The sequence below is a fragment of the Natrix helvetica genome (assembly GCF_964273705.1).
Source record: "Natrix helvetica genome assembly, chromosome: 6".
In the NCBI taxonomy this organism is placed as follows: Eukaryota; Metazoa; Chordata; class Lepidosauria; order Squamata; family Natricidae; genus Natrix; species Natrix helvetica.
In genome coordinates, this window is record NC_138553.1 from 75,719,809 (window position 1) to 75,737,467 (window position 17,659).

Sequence of the window (17,659 nt, forward strand, 5' to 3'; positions counted from 1 at the left end):
GAAGCAGCCTTAGAGAATCTTTGGTTAGGCTGTTTACTGATGGCCCTTCGGCAGTTTCTTGTTTGGGGTATTCTTTATTTGATTGCTAGTCTGAAGTTAACCTTGGAGTTAATCTGTGCTGACCTGGGTGCTGAATACTGGTGGAAAGGTGCTGGGGTCTTTTTCTCTTTGGGGCTGGTTGATTGTCTCTCTCATAGTCTATAGATGTTGTTAATGTCTATGTGCCTATTGATGGCTGATTTGTCAGAGTGCCAGGCTTCTAGAAATTCCTTGGCAATTTTGGACTTGGCTGGTCTGCGATTGTCACATGTTCCCAATTGAAACTTAAAGTTAAATCTGTCTACATGTTGTGAAATTAAAGAATTTCTATCATGTCTTCTGATTGTCAGTTGGTATTCATGGATGCGTTCTGCCTGTCCTACAGAGTGGTGGGTTGCAAATGTTTTTACTACTGGTTCATGTACGCCCCCGTGCGCACTTCTGCGTGCAATGCCTCTGTGCATGCGCAGAAGCGTCCAGGCAGGTGGGCGGGGCCTCCCGCTGCCACTACTACTGGTTCAGCCAAACCAGGCCGAACCGGGAGCAATCCACCACTGGTCCTACATAGTGGTTGTTGCAATCTTTACATTGTACGTTGTAAATGACTTCTGTTTTTTTTCTTCTGGGGTTGCTAGGTCTTTTGGTTTGCTTCGGATGTTTTGAAGGACTTTAGTTGGCTTGTGTGCTACAATGATTCCATGTGTAGTATTCTGTTGGTGGTTTTTGAAATATTCTTGATGTACAGCAGTGTAATTCTTTTTAGGGTTTGTGTTGACTGTGCCGCATTTGGGTTGAGTGGTCAGGGACTTCTTGATAACGTTCTGTGGATATCCATTTTGATGGAATGTATTATATAGATATACAATACATACAAACTTGAAATTTGGCACCTATGTTCCTCTTGGCTTATAGGTGTTCGCTAAGAAAGGATTTTTCTAAATGACCATCAGATCATCAGTATTTCTTATACAGTATTATATTAACATACATCAATGCTAAGAAGTTAGGTGTTCTACTTCCCCTCCCCACCTGAAAGGAACTCTGTTCCAACTGTCAGTTGCCTTAAATGGGCTTAGCCAGCGCATGACTCATCCGGCCTGCGGGCTGGGAGTTTAGACATTCTACTTCCCCTCCTCACCTGGAAAGAACTCTGTTCCAACCTCCAGTTGCCTTATATTAACACGCTTGGATGCTAAGGAGTTACACGTTCTACATTATTTTTCAAGCTTTAAGTGTCAATTTATCAAGCCCAATCACATAGTTTCATAGTGAAGCATGGGTATCCAGCTAGTTCCATATAAAATAATATCTGTTTGTCAATCAATTGGAGGACAGCTTGCTATCATGAAGATGCACTGTCTTTGAAAGACAATCCCATATGAGAAGAAGAATAAAGAAACAGTGGGCCACTGGATTACCTTCTGCAAGAAGATTGCACAGACTGACTACAGACAACGTCATGACAAAGTAGCAACAACAGCTCCCCTGAATATCTGCAAGAAATACCATTTGCCTGCAGACAAGAATTGTTGGGACCACAAAATAGACCAAGTAATAGAAAATGAAGAAGCTAAAGTGCTCTGGGACTTCAGCATTCAAATAGAAAGTCACCTGCCACATAACACCCCGGACGTAACAGTTGTCGATAAGAAAGACAAAAAAGTCTGGATAACGGATGTGGCAGTGCCTGGAGACAGCAGAAGAGAAGAGAAAGCACTGGAGAAGATAACAAAATACAAAGACCTACAAATAGGAATAGACTGGCTGTGGCAAAGGCAAGCAAGGGTAGTACCAATAGTAATAGGCTCCTTGGGTGCCATCACAAAACAACTGGAGCACCACTTGAACACCATAGGCATTGACAAATTTGCCATCAGTCAATTGCAGAAGGCAGCTTTACTTGGAACTGCTTCCATCCTGCAACGATATCTGTAACCCTATCAAACAAAGAAGAGGGAGTCAAACTATTCCCCAAAGCACCTGAGGGTAGAACCAGAAGCAACGGGTGGAAACTAATCAAGGAGAGAAGCAACTTAGAACTGAGGAGAAATTTCCTGACAGTTAGAACAATTAATTAGTGGAACAGAAGTTGCCTCCAGAAGTTGTGAATGCCCCAACGCTGGAAGTCTTTAAGAAGATGTTGGATAGCCATTTGTCTGAAACGGTGTAGGGTTTCCTGCCTAAGCAGGGGGTTGGACTAGAAGACCTCCAAGGTCCCTTCCAACTCTGCTATTGTATTGTATTGTATCTAGATTTGCCTATCCCAGGTCCTTGGTAAGGAGTCGATAGGTAGACAAAAATGCCAAACCAAGTTTGAACATCTGGCTGAATGTGTGAATAATAATATTAATAATGATGATGATGATGATGATGAAAAAAGTTTGGTTCATTGACATTGCAATGCCTGGTGATGCGCGAATTTGTAGTTGAGCGACTGTGGAAAAAGAAATTGTGTGTTGTCCCGATTGTAATTGGAGCCCTTGGAGCAATACCTAAAGGGCTACCTCGCTATTTGGAAATTCTAAATTTATCAGACTTGAACATTTTGATTCTACAAAAAACCGCCCTACTTGGAACAACTTATATCCTCCGACGTTACCTTAACAGTTCCTAGGTCCTTGGTTAGGACTCGAGCTGTTGAGCTACCAACCAGCCCCAAAGGCTGTGAATCTCACCAAAGATTAACATAATAATAATAATAATAATAATAATAATAATAATAATAATAATAATAATAATAATAATAATAATAATAATAATAATAATAATAATAATAATAATAATAATAATAATAATAATAATAATAATAATAATAATAATAATAATAATAATAATAATAATAATAATAATAATAATAATAATAATAATAATAATAATAATAATAATAATAATAATAACAACAACAATAATAATAAATAATAATGCCTTCCCTTAGCATTTGGACAGCTCCCTTCCTTCTCATAATTTAAAGAACTAATTAGCTTTAGAAGTTATTTTGCGCTGCACTGCTTATCTTAAAATTCGGAATAAATTCTTGGTTACAGCACAACAAATCTGAGAGGAAAAGCAAGTTGGAAGGTCCACCGTTCAGAGTCCTATAAGGCGAAAAGACTGCACTGAAACGGGGGGGGGGGAGGAACCACCGCCGAGTGCTTGTAGAGCCATCTTTTTTTTCATGCATTAACCCATCTAAGAAAAGGAGGGGGACTTCACCCACATGCTTGCAGCCCCTTTGGGCCCTCTGCAGACATCCCTGCTTCTGCCCAACTATTCTTTTCAAAAATTGGCTTTCTGTACGGGCTGTGGTACAGCTGTACAAGCTCCTCATTGGCAGTGATATTGTCAATAAGAGTTGTCACTTGGGGTGGGGTGGGGGGAAGCACTATTGTCATTTGACAAAAGGCACCAATTCTCTTTGCAACCACAGAAAGCGTTTTCCCCTAAAAGGAACATTCCTGGCATGGCAGATGTTCCCTAATGTCTACAGCGAAACAAAAAAGGCCTTGTAAAGTATTTTCAGAGAGCAGGAGGATATTGTACAATATATTGGTCCCTTTCCCCCGCTTAAACATCATTTTTCCTCTTCCAGAGGCAAATAAAATGCAGCCTTGATCATTACGGTTAGCTTCAGCAAATAGATACGAGAAATATCATGTTGGCGTGGCATGCGGATAACATTTTCGTGCATTATCTGCAAGACGTAAAAAAAAAGAGAGCAAATGTGTGCGGTGGCTATTGCACTGCTTGTGCTTTGAGGAGACAGCAATATCCAAGAAGCCAAGGAGATGCTGGTGGAACACATAGGGAGGAGCCCCTGAATTAGAAGCTCGCCCACTCCTTCACTATTAGCCCTGCTTAGTGGTTGCATCAAGCAACCCAGTCTCTTGTAATCTTTTGAAGGCCACCCAACAAGGCTTAAGAAGTTTCTGGAAAAGATATATGGCTTCTTTGTCCATTTGGGGAAGATTTCAAGAGGAATGGAAGCAGACCTTTCAGGCATCCATCCCTACCATTCCTATATAAAACCACCTCAAAACTTGAAAAAAATTGTAGAATCTACTCCGAGGTTTCTCAACCTTGACAGTCTTAAGAAGCATGGACATTTAATGGCCAAGGTTGAGAAACCCTTATCTAATCCATCCCACTAGGTAAATTCCTCTCCATTCGTGGCGAGATCTGTGCTTGAAGGAACTGTATCTGCAGTATCTTCACTCCTCTGCCTTCCCCATCACAAAATAACCAAGTTAAACTTGGTTCTGTCTCAGTGCCAGCATTCATCCTACTAGATGGACATATAGGGGAGAAGATCCCTCTGTTGTGGCCCGCCAGCGGATCCGGTGGCAGATTCAGACACTGTTGAGGTTGGGGAGGAATATGGGCCAGTCCTGGAGTCTGGGGAAGGTTCTGATGAGGGCTCTGCATCAGAGGCAGAGATGGGGCCAGGGCCATCTGACAGTTATCAGCTGCCTTCGGAGACTGCAGTGGGGCAGAAGAACAGCTGGAGCCTGTTCCCAGTGTGCGCATGCACAGAGCTGCCAGGAGAAGGGAACAGCTAAGGAACAAGGGTCGACTTAGGAGTAAAGACACAGGTGGATGGTGAATGGCCCCTCCCAGAGGGAATAAAGAGGAGCGAAAGAAGAGTGCAGTTTGCAGGAGACAATTAGTTCAATTCCTTAGGGTGAAGATCTCTTCCTGACTTCTTGCCAAGATTGTCTGCTACTGAGTGGCGTTTGGAAGATATCGGCCTGGCAGCTCTCCAAGCCTGATAAAGGTCTGTAGTTGTGAAATCTGATGAAAGATGGTTGGCCAGGACTTTGCTGGAGAGGAATTCCCTTTCAACTAAATAAAAGGAGTTTTATCAGGACGAGGAGTCAGCTTCATTCTTTTGGGAAGCCTAGGTCAGAAAACTCTCTCAATATTTTTCTTTGCACATGACACCCAACGTTGGGTACAGTTACGAGGTTGCCGGGAGTCACCTTTGACTGGAAAATTGGCTAAATGATTGTTTTACAACCTCTAAATGCAATAAACATTACTGAGTACAAGGCGCTAATTTGATGACAGAACACTTGCAAGCCCTGGTATCCACAGGGGACAAGTGATGTCATATGTATCATGACATCATCCTACAAAATTGGTATTATCATGACTTCTACCAGAAGGCATTTCTCCCTCAAAACTCCCAGTCAACTAAGTTAAATAAGAACCATGATCGAGATGTCAGATGATGAAACCAGTTGTCAATTTAACAATGGAGGACCTTTTAACAAGGGGACCTTTTAAGACAATTTTAGCAAGAGGTTCTCTACCCGGTCGCTGGGTGGGCGTGGCCACGGTGGGTGTGGCCTAGTCTGCCTCCTGCACCATGGCAGGGGGGGGAGTGTTTTTACCCTCCCTGGACTCCAGAGGCTTTCTTCAAGACTCCGGGAGGGCAAAAACAGGCTCTGGAAGCTGGAAACGGCCTTCAGGAACTTCTGATAGGCCTACTTTTCGCCCTCCTGGAGCCTCCGTGGTCGCCCGCACTTACTTGCACCCAAAACGGGCCACATGGGATCTCCGGGGAGAGGAGGGGTGGGTGTGGCCAGCCAGGAGTGGGATTTGGGGGTTCTCCGAACTGCACAGAATCTTAGCTATAGGTTTTTCCCGAACCCCCAGAAGCCCACCCCTGCTTGTATCCCATTGGGGTCACTCTCTTTCAGCCCAACCCACCTCACAGGGTGGTTGTTGTGGAGAAAATACGAGAAGGAAAGAGTATTCGGTAGAGTTGCTGTCTTGAGTTATTTACAAAAATAAAGGTGGGATATAAATAAATACATCATTATTGCACCCAGGTATTGATACTGTTATATTCAGTCACACAGTTATAGCCAGAGAGGTTTTTTTTGATGGGGCATTATATCCGCTGCTCTTTTATGTATCCTAACGTCATGGGCGTGTGAGAGAAAGAGTAAGTTTAAACAAATTTGACATCTCAACGGCTTTTTATGCTGACCAAGCATTAATCTCCCTTCTTTGTTTGCGAGACTGGTATGTGCCATCTAGTGGTCCGTGTGGGGATTGTCTCCATTCACATCTTGTCTTCATTTTATTACAGAAAGTCTTTCTTTCTTTCTTTCTTTCTTTCTTTCTTTCTTTCTTTCTTTCTTTCTTTCTTTCTTTCTTCTCGGTAGTCTGCAACAGTTGTGGAATTGCTTAATCACTGTCAGGAAATTTGAAATCTTGAGTCTTACTTTGCCCGTGCTTACTTATTACTCTTTAAAAAAGTAAAATTTCCCTGAGTTATTTCTCCCTTCCTAGTATTGGATTAAAAACCCACTTTATTGGTTGCTAAGGTAAATTAAGTGCTAGAAGTAAGAAGACTAAGAATGCATATCATCCTCATTAGTATTAGTGTTACTATTTGCTTTCTCAAACCAATAAAAGATCAATAAATCTCAAAGCCAAATGAATGACAATTCTTTTGGTGACATCTGGGCTCATCTTGGATGATAAATAGAATTAGCCCTGGTTTGTACTTGTATGGGAGATCTCTAAAAAAAACCAGTGTTGTAGGATCAGGGGTGGTATTCACTTACTTTCCCTACTGGTTCGCAAATATGAGTCCACCCATGCGCTCAGCCTTCCGCGCATGCCCTTTGATCGTGCACGCGGCTTGCACGCATGCAGGCGGCTTGAAAACATGCCTAAATAGGATGGCATACAGCCAGGGCAGGTAGGCGGGTCCACCCGTGATTTCCACTACCCTTTTGGGCGAACCGGTCCGAACTGGCTGAATGTCACCTATGTGTAGGATAGTCAGATTTCAAAAGACATCCAAGAAGGAGGCAGGCCAAGCCATTGCCCCAAACATGAAGCTGAGTTAGAGAGCTTAAAAGTGGTTGATATTGCCAAACAGTGGAAAGAAGAAGCAAAACCTGTGTTTGTATTTCTGGTATAGCTAGATGTCCTGAGCAATAAATATAGAAGTTATTAGATATTGACACATATATAAACCATTGACGGGCACAGAGATTGAATTTTTATGCTATATTTATTTATACTAGCTGAATACCCATGCTTCACTATGAAACTATGTGATCAGGCTTGATATTGATACATGGACACTTAAAGCTTGAAAATTAATGTAGAATGTGTAACTCCTTAGCATCAGAGCATGTTAGTTGGAACAGAGTTCTTTTCAGGTGGGGAGGGGGAGTAGAATGTCTAAACCCCTTAGGCCCGATGAGTCAAATGCTGGCCCCGGCCAGTCCCAGTTTAGCAAAGCGGTAGCATCAGAGTATGTTAATATAAGGCAACTGGCAGTTGGAACAGAGTTCTTTTCAGGTGGGGAGGGGGAGTAGAACATCTAAGTCCTTAGCATGAGAGCTTGTTGATATAATAGTGTATAAGAAATACTAATGATTGGATGGTCATTTCAGAAAATCCTTTCTTAGCAAATACCTAGAGGCCAAGAGGAACCTACTTGCCAAATTCCAAGTTTGTAGGATCTACAGTTCTGGAGATTTCATGATGAGTGAGTGGTATTTGGCTGATAGATAGATAGATGATAGATAGATAGATAGATAGATAGATAGATAGATAGATAGATAGATAGATAGATAGATAGATAGATAGATAGATAGATGATAGATAGAAGATAGATAGATAGATAGATAGATAGATAGATAGATAGATAGATGATAGATGATAGATAGATGATAGATTGATTAGATAGATTAGATAGGTAGATAGATATTTGTGTACATACAGTATGTGTGTTCCTTGGGTGGGTGGGTGGGTGGGTGGATGGATGGATAACAAATGGACATTACCTGTCGAGACAGCTGTGATTTGATGACATTTTATTTCCTTTTTAAAAAATAATTTTATTAAGTTTCAAAAATAAAGTTAAAATACAAAGTTATGACACAAAGAGAAAAGTGAGGGAGGGGAACAGTAAGGAAAATTTTAGATGTGACAACCCCTCCCCCCCTCAAATAACATAGGGGAAAAATTACTTCCACCTCTCTTCAATACAAATATTGTTATAGGATAAAATAAACTCCAGTTTTCATTTTTTTTAAAGAAGATACAAAAATATGAAAGACATACATAATAGTCAAATAATAATATATAGTATCATAGTCCCTCAGCCTAAATAAAAAATGTAACCCATAAATGCATCATAATATCACTCCCACAAATGCACATATTACTAAATATTCAATCACTTTGCCTGGGGATATGATATGAATGGCTTCAGGAATAGTTTTAAATGGTAGTAATTTTTCTTCTTCTAATTATTTTATAGACTTGTTTATTGTTCTGTCTTCTTTTGAAAGAGATTAAAATGGAGGAGGATTGCCAGCTACTAAAAGAATGACTACACAGAACGTAAAGTCTCAATTAGAAACAACCCCCCCCCCCCCCCAAGATGGCTTGAACGTAATTTTTTTTTTAAGGCTTAAAAAGTTATCTGAGAAGGCTGATTGAAGAGAAAATAAAATTGGTGTGCTAAATTATGAAGTGTTGCTTTAGAAAGAATCCCAGAAGGAAAAGGAGTGGGCTGATCCAAGCCAGCAAGAAGCTGAGATGGGGGAAGATACAGCCTCTTACTCCAGCTATTCCTGTGGAAGCTAAGTGTGGCTTCTGTAGGCACATCAGGACCGGGTGAATTTGCTGTGAGCAGATTTCTTGCTGTGATTCAGCATTGGAAGTAGAATCCTAGCCAGCAAATATAATTGGAGTTCCAGATCGAAGGTTAACGACTCTTTTGACCTAGGCTTCACAAAATCACGAAGCAGACTCCTTGTCCCGACAAAAAAAACCTTTTTTTATTAAGCTAATGTGAATTCCACTCAATCACATCCAGCAAAGTCCCGGCAAACAGCCTTTCAAGGGTGAATTTACAACCCTAACCCTAACCTTGTCAGGCTTGGAGAGCTGCCAGGCTGATACCTTCACAATGCTGTACAAGAAAATAATTGGCCCAGAGTCTCTGAGAGTCACGAACAAATCTTCACACTGATGAAATGAACAAATGGTCTCCTGCAAACTCCACTCCCCTTTCGCTGCTCTATTCTCTCTGGGAGGGGCCATTCACCGTCCACCTGTGGCTTTACTCCCGAGTTGGCCCTTGTTCTTTAACTGTTCCCTTCTCCTGGCAGCTCTGTGCATGCGCACATCGGGAACAGGCTCCAGTTGTTCTTCTGCCCCACTGATCTCCGACTCCGAAGGCAGCTGATAACTGTCAGATGGCCCTGGCCCCATCTCTGCCTCCGACATAGAGCCCTCATCAGAGCCTTCCCCAGACTCCAGGACTGGCCCATGTTCCACCCCAATCTCCTCACTGTCTGAGTCTGGTGGGCCACAATAGTGACACATCCTCCCCTCCTGCCCTTACTCTTCCTCTAGTGCAGGGGCAGGGAACCACGGGCCTTTTATGACTTGTGGACTTTAATTGAAGTCCATGGCTGGCTCAGGAATTCTGGGAGTTGAAGTCCATGGCTGACCCAGGAATTCTGGGAGTTGAAGTCCATGGCTGACTTGGGAATTCTGGGAGTTGAAGTCCATGGCTGGCTCAAGAATTCCAGGAGTTGAAGTCCACAAGCCATAAAGACCCCATCCCTGCTCTAATGGGACTAGACTTGTCACAACAAATTGGGGAGGATTTGAGACTAACAGCACTAACAGGATCAGAGTAAATACCGTATATTTAAAAAGCAAATAGGAAGTTTGAATACCTCAGCAGATGCCAACACCTGGCCGGCATTGTCTTGGCTCAGAAGTGATCAGGGTTGGATCTTGCTAGCCCTTTGATGAGAGACCACCAGGAATTGCTGAGCTGTAGAGCCAGCCCCCACCTCCACCCCGAAGAAAACTTCCCAGATGGCAATCAGTTTCCAAAAAAAACTACGTGAATGCATTCATGGAATCCCCTGGATTGAAGCCCAGCTTGACTTTTAGGATAATGCGTGGGATCAGCAAAGGAAGAAGAAAAAAGTCAAAAAGAGGCTTTTCTTTTGCCAGTTGTGGTAACAGTTTTCTTGTTGCTTTCATTGGTGTCAAATTAGGGTTCTTGCAGCAAAAGCTTTATGAATAATTGACTTGGAGAACAGCATGCTGTGGAATGCCATGGCAGCAACACTCTGCTTCTTTCTTGACATCTTGAAGACTTCCTTGTGCTCCATTAATGAAAGTGGCACTACCCAAAAGCTTTGTTCCAGGAATTAAATGCATTGAAACACCCACGTTGCAGTAAATCCATCCAGCAGCACAATATCCTGAAAGTCACAAGTCCCCACTCTTTACAAAAAATGTTCTTATTTTTCATCCATGCTTTGTAGAGCTGAACCTTCTGAGTGGTCAAACATTTGGCATCACCCAAGTTAGGTTTTCTCTCATTTGGGGTCCTTTGGGGATGGGGGCGCTAGGACCCTCCTGCTGACTGAGAATACTGGGAATGAGGTCTCGGCATGCTTGAAGATCATTCATTCATTCATGTAATCAATTTGTATGACTGCCAGGGGTGGTTCGCAAATGTGCATGCGCACGCCCTGTCCGCACATGCACCCGACCTTCCGCGCTTGCGCTTTGCTCAAAAACAATCACCAAATGGGATGGTATTGAGCAATTTCCACTACCGCTTCAGGCAAACCGGCCTGAACTGGCTGAATACCGCCTTTGATGGCTGCCCATTTCAGCAAGCGACTCTGGGCAGCGAGCAATCATTCCATCCTAAATGTGGATAAGAACGTTCCATCTGTTGCTAGGTTGCTCTTGCACCAGTGGTGGGTTGCAGGCGGTACGCCCAGTACGGGCGTACCGGTGCCTGCCGGGAGCACCGGGTACCGTTCCGGTACTGCGTTCCGGGGGGGGCCCACCCGAGCTCCTTACCTGTGTTTGAGCTCTTCGATGCTTACGCGCATGGAGCTTACGGCACCTGCACAATGTTCTGCCAAGCAGCTGGAGCATCGCGGAAGCGTCGCGGACGTAAGGACACATGCACGCTTGCATGTGGGGGAACGCCGTACCGTACCGGTTGCAACGGGATCCGGAACCCACCACCGTCTTGCACTATTTATGAGAATAGTTGCTTAGTGAGGCCGTTTTCTCAATTGGGAAAGTCCATTCTCCCTTTGCCAAACTGTGCTAGTGACCTTGTTATACTAATGTCTGGGTGTTTTTTTTTTAGTATCTAGCTCTTTCAAATTTGAAAAACAAAGTACGTTAAGAGAGGGCAAATAGGTGGATAAAACTTTCAATTTTTTTTTCCAATTCAGAACTAAGCTGAAAGGGATCTTGGAGGCCTTCTAGTCTCAACCCCCTCTTCAAGCATATATACCAGTCATGGTGAACCTTTTAGGCACCAAGTGCCGAAACCGGAATGCCTGTGCGTGCACTGAAAAGCCAAAGACCAGCTGGCCAGCTCACGGCACTCTTTTCGGGCTGTTTTCAGGCCGTTTTCCAGCCAATTTCGGGCTGTTTTTTGGGCCCAAAACAGCTTGAAAACGGCCCAAAAATGGCCTGGTTTTTTTTTGGGGGGGGGGGCTGTTTTCAGGCCATTTTCTGGTTCTCCAGCATGCGCCGGAAACCAGAAGAGCAGCTGGCAACGGCACGCGTGCCCACAAAGAGGGCTCTTTGTGCCACTTCTGGCACACGAGTCACAGGTTCGCCATCACAGTTCCGTTCAAAACTCAAGACCCACCTTTTTCAACTAGCAGGCCTGGCTCAACCATAGCTCCATTTTATTCCTCCTGGCAATTTTTAAACTTGTAATTTCCAATTGGGGTTTTAATTTAACTTATTTTAATATTTCTATGTTATTATAATATTGTATTGTGTTTTATACCTCCTCCGTACAATGTGTAATTTTATAATATGTGTTTTTATTTATTGTACGCCGCCCCGAGTCCCTTTGTGGAGAGGGAGCGGCTAACAAATTTAATAAAATAAATAAATAAATAAATCACAGATATATACCATTCCAGACAAGCGGCTGTCCATCCTCTTCTTAAAAGCCTCCAGGGATGAAGCACCTACAACTTCTGCAAGCTCTTCCACTAGTTAATCCTCCTGTTAGGAAGTGTCTCCTCAATTCCAGGTTTTGCTTCTCTCCCTGATTAGTTTCCATCTATTGTTCCTTGTTCTACCCTCCAGTGGTTTGGAAAATAAGCTGAACCTCTCTTCTTTGTGGCAACCCCTCAAATGCTGGAATACTGCTATTATGTCACCTCTACTCCTTTTCTCTAGACTAGCCGTACCCAAATCCTGCAAAAAAAAAAAAAAAAAAAAGCCAAATCGAGTTATAAAAGACCTGACCTGACTGCATGATCCACCATCATAACAATAACCCACAAACTGCACCCAGTTTCAAATTTGGTACATGCAGGGATGTGAAGACAAAATGACTGCAACTGTTAGGAACCTTTTTAGTTTTTCTTTTCATTAGAAGAAATAAGTAGAAGTAACAAGACATGCTGCATATCAGTGACGTGCGGTGAGGTTTATGACTGGTGAGGCTGGTGACGTCATCAAACCGCGTGGTTGCTCCGATCGCACGGGCGCAGCCCAAACGGAGAAGTTTCTCTTCTCAGAAATGTCAAAAAGGGACAGGCAGGCTGCCGCAGCTCCACTAAGAAGACATTTCTGAGAAGAGAAACTTCTCCTTTCTCCTCCTTCCCCCCCCCCCCTTTCTAGCACTGATGATGTTACCTAAGCATTTTTTGCATCGGGTGAGCCCGGGATCCTTGTAAGGGGAATGGGACCACGTGTGCAGGCGGCTCCTCAGCGCACAGCCTCAGATTAGCACAGCCGCAATCCCCTTCCCCTGCACACGTGGTCCCATTCCCCTCCTTCCTAAGCCAACATGAAGGGGACCGCAGCTGCGCTGATCTGAGGCTGGCATTGAGGAGCCTCCTGCACACGTGGTCCCATTCCCCTTGCAAGGATCCCGGGCTCGCCCGATGCAAAAAATGGCGAGATCGGCACACTTGGGGCTGCTGCTGAGATGTCCAGGGAGGCTAAACCAAGCCGCGCACCTCTCCCAGCCACTTTGACGGCTTCCCGGAGTATTTTTATTTTTATTTTCATGATGAGAGCGGTGAGGGTCTGCCTCCCCTGCCTCCCCTGACTGCACATCACTGCTGCATATGTATTTATGAACATGATTTCCATTCCTTCAGATTGCATTAAAGGGTTAGGACTGGGATGGTTTGGGAGATTTTACTGGGGAATAGGTCTTACTTTGGCTCCGTAGGTGTTGTCAGATTTATTAAGCCAGACATTAACTAGTCGCAATAAATTTACAAGGACTTTCAAAACTGATGAAATTTTTTACCCTTGAGCAAAATGTTTCATGCCAGGTGCCTTAAGCGCTTTTTGTTGTTGGCAACTACAGAACAAATAGGATTAAACACAAGCTTGCACTTAATATATATGATGAAGGTTGGATTTACCGGAGAAGCAATTAAATCTTGGTTTTTTGCGGTGCAGAGAATCCGAGATTAAAATTTGCTTTCCTCAATAGCTGTGTGAATCTCCTACATCTTCAGTGCACGTATTGGCACTCAACGGTCTCCTTTCAGAATAAAAGGCACAACTCTTAATGACTCCGTTTAATTACGGTTATTGTTTAAATTATTGAGAAGCGGTTGAGAACAGAGAACGGTGTCGGGAGAGAGTTGAAAAATTCAAGATGGCAGCCATGCGTGTATGATCAAAGCCTGTTCCTTTTTAATGCGCCTTGTGCCTGCACACAAAAAAGGAAGGGAATTTTGTAAAGTCCTGTTGAGGGCAATCCCTGGCTCAGAAACCGAACTTTAAAAGAAGCTAAAATAGATTGAGACCAAAGGAAAAAATGAAAAAAAAATGAAGTTGTAAGCGAAGGCGGGTAATGTGTCGTGGCCCGCCAGCGGCCAGCAGAGCTAGCAGCAGATTCGGACAGTGAGGAGGTTGGGGAGGAACATGGGCCAGTCCTGGAGTCTAGGGAAGGCTCTGATGAGGGCTCCGTGTCAGAGGCAGAGAGGGGGTCAGAGCCATATGCCAGTTATCAGCTGCCTTCAGAGTCGGAGATCAGTGGGGCAGAAGAACAGCTGGAGCCTGTTCCCAGTGTATGAATGCACAGAGTTGCCATATGAAGGAGACAGCTAAAGAACAGGGGTCGACTTGGGAGTACGGCCACAGGTGGACAATGAATGGCCCCTCTCAGAAGAAATAAAAGAGGAGCGAAAGGGGAGTGGAGATTGCAGGAGACAATTAGTTCGCTTAATTGGTTCATGACTCTCCGAGACTCCTTGCCAAGTTTTGCAGATATCAGCCTGGCAGCTCTCCAAGCCAGATAAGGTCCGTGAGTGTAAATCCTCCCTTGAAAGACTTTGCTGGATGTGGATGAGCAGAATTCACAGTAAATTAATAAAAGGGGTTTTGGTCGGGACAAGGAGTTTGCTTCATGCTCTTGGGAAGCCTCGGTCACAACAGTATGCAAACAGAAGCTAAAATAGAGGAAATCTCATCTTGCCTTCCTGCTTTTGGTGTTTGAAACATAACTACACTGAGATAGAGATGAACCTTTTGAGGCAGTAGATCAGGGGTGTCAAACTTGCATTGTCACGGCGACGTCACATGACGTATCCCAACTTTTTCCCCTTTCGCTAAACCGGGCGTGGCCAGAGGCCACGAGTTTGACACCCTGCAGTAGATCAAATTCCCCCAAACCATGAACAGCAATAGTATATATTTCCCACCAGGTTTTATTGGAATGTCACCTAAAATAGGTGCATTCAAACTCTGATAAGTTTGATAACATCTCAAATTTCCCCTTCAAAGAATAAAATCCCCCCCCCCCCCAAAAAAGAAGGAAAAAAATAGATTTGGGTCATCCCCTGCCATTTAGGTTCTTGGCAGCTAAATAAACAGTTTCAATCACTGTGGATCCCATCTGCCAAAAAGTTGCCTGTGTTACAATTAAATTAAATTGTTGGTGAGTGGGAAGAGAGAAATTACACCAAGCTGTACATTTTCAGCATCGGAGTGATGTTTTTGATAATACATAGTTCTGCCTTATGTAACGCCACATAAATGGTTCCTCCTGCTTCTCATAATTGTGACAGACGTGTGTATCATCTATACAGCTGGGATTGGTCTGTTACACCAAATATTCCTAATCTGTGCCACATGGAGCCTGAAGAGTGATTGTCAGCTCTGAATTTGCCATGAATTTCAGGGCATCTTACTTCTGAGTAAATATAACCTGGGCCACCTCTCTCCAGGTTACATTTTACACAGAACTAAGATGCCCTGAAATCTGACGCAGTGGCTAAGACGCTGAAGCTTGTCGACCAGAGAGGTCGGCAGCTCAGCGGTTCGAATCCCTAGCACCGCGTAACGGAGTGAGCTCCCGTTACTTGTCCCAGCTTCTGTCAACCTAGCAGTTAGAAAGCACGTAAAAAATGCAAGTAGAAAAATAGGAATCGCCTTTGGTGGGAAAGTAACAACGTTACGTGTACCTTCGGCTTTTAGTTATGCTGGCCACATGACCACGGAGACATCTTCGGACAGCGCTGGCTCTTCGGCTTTGAAACGGAGATGGGCACCGCCCCCTAGAGTCGGGAACAACTCGCACATATGTGTGAGGGGAACCTTTACCTCTCCCCAGTTACATCAGCCTGCCCTGTTAGATTTTGCAGAGCTGCTACCAGCATTTTGTGGATCCCAAGAGACATGCCTTCTCTACTGTGGGGCCCATGTTGTGAAATATTATTCCCCCCTCCCCAAATTAGATTAGCTCCATCTCTTTTGACATTTTGGAAATCCCTCAAGACCTGGTTTATTATCAGGCTTAGAGTCTCAGGAATTCGGAGTCAAGTGTAGATGGCTCCATTGAAGATGTTCTTATCTTCTCCAGTTTTTAATAATATTTATTTTTTAAAGTGTTGTTCAAAAGCATTTTACTTGTTGCTTTTATATGTGGTTTTATCCATGAGATGGACCTTTGGGGAAAACAAAACATAAAGCAACAGATGGAGGGGAAAGTTGAACATCCTTTATAGTCTTGTTGGTCCAAGTATTTGTTAAGCCCTCTACGTAAAAACGTCTGAAAGTTCTTTACCAGGAAATCAACTTTGTTCCAAACTAATGCATTTCATATATTTTTTTTCTTTGCAGTTGAGATTGCGGATTCCAAGATGCTGTGTGTTAGGAAGAAGGTAGACCCAGAATCTCCTTCCTTTCTCCACGAGAGCATTGCCAAGATACATCGGAACAACAGATGCTTCACCAAATTCAGGTTCTTAAAATATGGGTCATTAGAGCAAGTACTGGTTGGACCAGAGAACAGAAAGCATCCTTAGACAGTGTGGGGATAACTCTGCTTTGCAGCACCCATTGTAATTTCTTAGCAGAAAAATACATCAAATGCAAACTTACATTGGGAATCTAAATAGTTGCAAGGTTAGAGGTCCTGCAGAAGCCTGGTATCATGAAAAACACATTTATCTATTTGTTTATATCCCACCTTTATTATTTTTACAAATAACTCATGTTGCTCTGGCTTCTATCAGATGCCCGTGCTAGTTTCTTCTTTTTAAGATCGGAATCTGTCTTCTGTGGGCCAAAGAATTGCTCAGATCCTTTTCAACTGCTGATTATAATATTTCGGTTTTCAAGATTAAGGGTTCTCTAACAGTGAATAAGTGAGGAATGCGGTGGCTCAGTGGCTAAGATGCTGAGCTTGTCGATCAGAAAGGTTGGCGGTTCGAATCCCTAGTCGGGAACAACTCACACATATGTTCGAGGGAAAACTTTACCTTTACCTTTTGAAAGAGCAATGCAGTGTATTGTCAGGTGTATTGCCATTTACAAAAGAGAAAGACCAGAGAAAAAATAATAATAAATATTAGCACATAAACTTATAGTAGTAATAATAATATAATAACGCATGTACTAATAACAATAGTAATACCATAACAAAAGTAGTTTTAACTAAGTTTCTTTTTATATTGGCTTATTTACGTTTTTGTTCCTTGTAACGATCATAGTTATAAACCATCACTATTTTTAATATCAACGTTCATAGCCTTCCTTTCTCGAATGTCTACCTCTTGTCCCTAACCACTCATAAAACCTATTCCGAATCAAATAACATTCTGTGTCTTCTTTTGTTTTTAAAGTTAATCTATCCATCTCAGCACCATCTAAAAGTTTTCGAATTGCATCTTCATCTAGTGGGGGGTGTTCTCATTTTTCCCCAGCATTTTGCAAATAACGATCCTTGCTGCTGTTAGTACATGTAAGACTAAATACAATATAATGTGGTCCCAGCACCTGCGAACAATTCTTTGCTACTGTGGAGAAGTTTGTGGTTTTTGTCTTACAGATGCCCAGGAGGTAACGCTGCGAAAGGATGAACAGCGATGGCCTGGAATTGAGACTGTCCTTTGGGGTGAGGTAGTAGGTTGTATAGTTTTAGGGTTAACCCCTGACTGTCAGATAACTATACAATCTACTGTCTTTCCTGAAGTGGCTGTAATAGCATCACACGCGGCATCGTCCCATCTTTCTAGAAACTGTACTTTATTATTTTATACGCATGATGTGTTTTGAGTAAACGCTTAGAAGATAGGGTGGCATATTAGACATGTTT

General features: G+C 43.1%; 1 protein-coding gene across 2 annotated transcripts in view; it reads left to right on the plus strand.

The window, feature by feature from the left end:
• LOC309394620 (uncharacterized protein) overlaps positions 1-17,158 on the plus strand; it is a 151,727-nt gene extending 134,569 nt beyond the window's left edge. For both annotated transcript variants that reach the window (XR_014175755.1, XR_014175756.1), the window contains one exon: positions 16,183-17,158. The gene's annotated coding sequence lies outside the window, so the exon portion shown is untranslated. The remainder of the gene's footprint in view (positions 1-16,182) is intronic.
• Positions 17,159-17,659: the final 501 nt, after the last annotated feature.